The following is a 5,233-nucleotide window of genomic DNA, read 5'->3' on the forward strand; positions in this document are numbered from 1 at the left end:
TTTCTGTTTTTTTTAACAGTGTCGTATAAATATTATTACGTGTTTATAATTCGACTTTTAAAATCTGAATAGTTCAATATCAAATAGTATATATACACACACATAAAATTATCAAGTCACATTTTTATAATTCCTACATAAATAAAATTTGTAACTTATATATAAAAATTATTCTTGCGAAAATTTGTATGTTTAATCGGCTAAGTACAAATGTATTTATTTATTTCTTTACACGAGTCATTTTATTTTATTTTCAAATTCTCCTTCTAATTATATAGTTTCATAATTTATTTATATCTTGAAATTTTAATTTTTACATTTTAAATTGATAATATATTTTCTAAACGTTCATTTTATTTTTAATAGGTTAAATCAATTACTAATTATTTTAAAACAATGTTACTTAAATCAATTGCTTAAATCAATTACTTTAAATTGCATAAATTTAATTAATATATGTATATTGTATAATATAATATATGTATATATAATTATATATAACTTAGGTTTTTGTACAATATATTAAGTGTTTTAAAATATGATATACATATACATATACACATACAATATATATAATGTAGGGGTTGGGGGGGAATTTTTTTGAATTTTGAAATTTAAAAAAAAAAAAAAGGTACACGGGTATAGGGGTACGGGCACGGGTACGGTCGGGTACGGGTATGGTCGGGTATTTGTCCAAAAACACCGGTCCGGCCCGTCCTTTGCCCGTACCCGCCTACCCGCGTACCCGACCTATACCCGGGCTCGGATATCGGGTACGGGCGGGCAAGGTAGGGTATACCCTATTGGGGCAAAATTAAACCACTACTCCATACCTATTTGCCTTCATGTCATTGTCACCTCAATTAATCTAAAACTAAAAACAAAACAACAGCTGGAATGCGCTACATGCAGGTTGAATTAGGACTGGCAAAAAAGCTCGTGGTTCGCTTGGTATTTGCCCGTGATTCAATTGGTAACAGTTCGTTCGTTAGTGAATCGAGTTAAAATTAGCTCGCTCGCTAGATATTCGATCTAGAATTAATGAGTTTGAGTTTGACCTGGCTCGGCATGAGCCAGCTCGGTCATTAACGAACTATTTAATATACATAGTTTAATAGTTTAATCAGATCCGTTCACTTCAGATTGAAGATATTATGATTTATGAATATTATAGCCAATGTTATGACAATTGCACTTTGGACTGTGTTTAAGTTTATTGGTAATTTTGTATGGAATATGTGTGAATTAATTATAAGCAATTAAGTTAATTTGTATGAATTTGTTTGATTTGGTATGCATAAATTTATTATGTGAATATGTTTGTATGAATTTAAGATTTTGATATATTTGTATGTATGAATTTAGCTGTAAAGTTAATTTATAGTAGTTGATTTGCTTAATTACAATTGAATTAAGAGTATTCCTCAATAATTAGTCATATAAATATTATTTTGTTTTAGCCATAATTGATAAGATGTGTTATGAAAATTTAAGATATAGCAGGAAAGAAAATATACAAATTTATAAATCTGCCAAGTTAGTAACGAGTTAGCTCGGCTCACTCGGACAAGTCACGAGTCGATCTTGAGCAATAGTTTTAGCTCGGAACCTGAAATTCAAACTCGCTCGCTCAACTTGATACACCAACAAGCTGAATTCGAGTGTGACCTATCTCGCTCTTTAACAGCTCGTTGCCACCGGTAGGTTGAACCAACAAACCAGTTCAACAATGCATATGATAAATATATGTTAGTGTGGTAACTGATAACTGGTATGTATATATTTATATTATATATAAATTATTTAATAATAATATATAGTAACCAAGCACAAGCAGCTAGCCCGCCGACGGTGCATGGATTAAAATTTGATGTGCTGCAATTTTTGATTGATATGGGATCCGTACGTTTTTGAGGTGAATAATTAATGTTAAGGAAATTAGCAAGTAATTAATATAATATAATATAAGAATAATTATTTCAATCCCCACACTCCAGTATCCGCATTGTACCTCCATCTCTTAAACAGATTTTAACTTCCCATAAACTAACTTAACTAACTAGTTTAATTAAATTTATTCACAACACTGTGATCTTCCAAGTTTAATTAAATTCATGGGTATAAATATTTTGAAGATAATAAATTAATACTTGCAAATTAAGATATTAATACTTGCATGTCTAACTTGATATAACTATATAAAGGGACCACTCAAACTACATGGGAGAAAAATTATACACGTTTTTAGAGGTGATTTTTTTGTTTTTTTTCAATATCTTTCACATTTCTCACGTTCTATGAGAAATTTTGCGAATCTAAAACCATGAACGTATTCTACGCAATTTTACCTTTCAAATGAGATCCATAATGACGTACTTTCGGATTCATCGTCACACAAGTATTTATACCTCATTGTGCAAATATTTATACCCATACTTGTAAGTATTTTATCCCTAATCGTGGACCCCGCATCTCTACATCACATTTCCCTAATCGTTCCTTAGTTAACTTTTCTCTAACAAAAATAGTTGACCACATAGGTATAAATACTTCCGTACATAGATATAAATATTTGTAATACTTGATATTAATACTTTTAAATGTCAGCAGTGTCATATGTGAAAAATATTATGTATAAATACTTAAATGACGAGGTATAAATACTTGTGTGATGACGAGCTCGAAAGTATGTCATCATGGATCTCATTTGAAAGATAAAATTGCGTAGAAGACGTTCGTGATTTTAGATTCGCAAAATTCCTTATAGATCATGAGAAATGTGGATGAGATTGAACAAATAAAATTGGGAGAATAATGGAAGAATGAGAGTGCGGGTAATCATATCACGTCCCATATTATAAAAGATTGAGCAAGAAATTAAAGGATCCAGCTGTTATATATGAGAATTGAGAGGGTTCAATGCATATCTAATATATATAAATCTTCTTGAATTAAAGTTGCAAAGTTAATGGGCCAAGGGGCTGTGGTTGTCTAATTTGGGCTCATCTTATAAGCAGTTATTGGACGAGCCTTATTTGAACAACCGATCGAGCAGATATATATTTTACCAGGCTTAGCTTAATTAACATGACATGCATGTACTCACAGCCAGAAGCCCAGAAGCCCAGAAGGAGAAGGTGGATATATATTTGTCAAGTCAAAGGATGAACAAGTGGAAACGGAGTACATCGATCATCACATGCATATGATATGATATTCCCCTTTCAACTTCATTCCTCATTGCACTTCTGTATCAACGTCACATACGTCTTCAAAATGAACAATAGCTAACTGTTACAAAAATAATATTTTTGTTTCAACTAACTAGTTTAATGCTAAAAAGTAAAAAAACACACATTATTATATGTTAAAAGCAACTAGATCACTATTACAAAAAAACTAGTTAACTGTTTTCATGTATAATATATATATCTGTAAAAATACTATAGCCTCATAATTTCTGTTGTAGCTTATAACTTCTAATATGCTTGCAGTTTAACAAGAATTAATACTAATAATTAAGAGAAAATGTTCTCGTCCATTATCTTTTGTCCACCATCTGTCCACTGCATTATCTGGTTTCCACTTTTTAACGGTCTCCTCTGCTCTATTTAAATATGTCGTAACTTTCCAAATTTCATTTCTCAAATTTCCGATCAGATTTCATTTTTTGAATTTTTCTCTCTTTCTTTTCTCCTTGCTCACCGTCTCCCGCTACCCTATCTAAACTCCAAGATCCCAACCTTTTCTCTGTCAGATCTACTCTCGATCTCTCCATTACTCAACTTCTCCGCCTTGTTCAAGTATCCCGTGCTGCTCCAATCAACCTCGCCCTTGACATTGCTGGAGGCAGCGGATCACTGGCCGCAGCGCTGCGCCATGCTTCGAACACTAATGTCCTGACGACCAGCAGCGCCAAATGGGCGACAGCAACGGAGTACAAGCGTACGACTACTCGTCAGCGCTTTCTTCTCTAAGAGAGGCGACAGAGTACGAGAGTACGAGCGTGCGACGATCTAAGAGAGGCGATCTGGTGGAGAAGAGAGATAAGAGCGAGGCGATCTGGAGCATAATCGGGTTATTTTACGGTATTCACTTTGTAGTTTTACAATATGCATCTTATGGTTTTACAATATTCAAAACAACTTGTTTATTTACTAATCGATTTAAGTTTTGTTCCTTCTATTGATTTGAATTGATAATCATGATTTCTTTGCTTCTATTGAAGTTTCATTTGAATTGATGTAGTCTCAGGTGTGTATGCATTATATGAACATTGATTTGAATTTGAATTGTATCATTTACTGTTCAATAACGGATCTCGCATTATCTGATAGTCTAATTTGAAATGCATAGTTCGTTTTCTTTTTCTTTATGTCGTTGTTTTGAATTGTATGATGTACGAAATTACATGATTCTACATTTTGTTTTACAGTATTCGATTTCACATTCGAAAGAAGAACACGACGAGATTTTGTCGTCTCTCAAGTAGTCAATTAACATATACCACTTTATTCTCTCCAACGGACTTCTCCGGCATCTTTCTTAGATTCTAATGCGGAGAGACGATCTAAGAGAGGTGATCTGGAGGAGCGATCTAGTGGAGAGAGATGAGAGCGAGGCAATCTGGAGAAGAGAGATGAGAGCGAGGCGATCTGGAGCATAATCGGATTGTTTTATAGTATTCACCTTGTAGTTTTACAATATGCATATTGTGGTTTTACAGTATTCAAAACAACTTGTTTATTTTACAGTTGAACAGATGGTGTTGAACTTATGTGTTTTTTTTAGCAATTGTGTTACAGTTGGAATCGTTATATTTGTAGTGAAGATGTGTCAGTTTACAGTATTGAGCTATTATATTTTATTTTTTGTGTTTTTATTCTGAATGTTCTGGATTTATAGTTTAGATATAGCAATTTTACCGTATTGATTTTTATTTTCACAGTTTTGGTCGACTATTTTACAGTATTGAAAATTCATATTTTTTAAATACAATTTAATTGTTTTCATCTGCTAATTTTACAATTTGGTACATTTATAGTTTTTACCTTTTGTTTTTACAGTTTAACTTGATAAATTTACAGTATTGAAAATTAATATTTTTTAATATTTTTTTTTATCTTTTTCATTTGCTATTTATATAATTTGGTAAATTTATAGTTTTTAACTTTTGTTTTCACAGTTTAACTTGATAATTTTACAGTATTGAAATTTTTATTTTTTAACATTT

The sequence above is a fragment of the Carex rostrata genome, chromosome 2 (assembly GCF_964058835.1).
Source record: "Carex rostrata chromosome 2, lpCarRost1.2, whole genome shotgun sequence".
Taxonomy (NCBI): Eukaryota; Viridiplantae; Streptophyta; class Magnoliopsida; order Poales; family Cyperaceae; genus Carex; species Carex rostrata.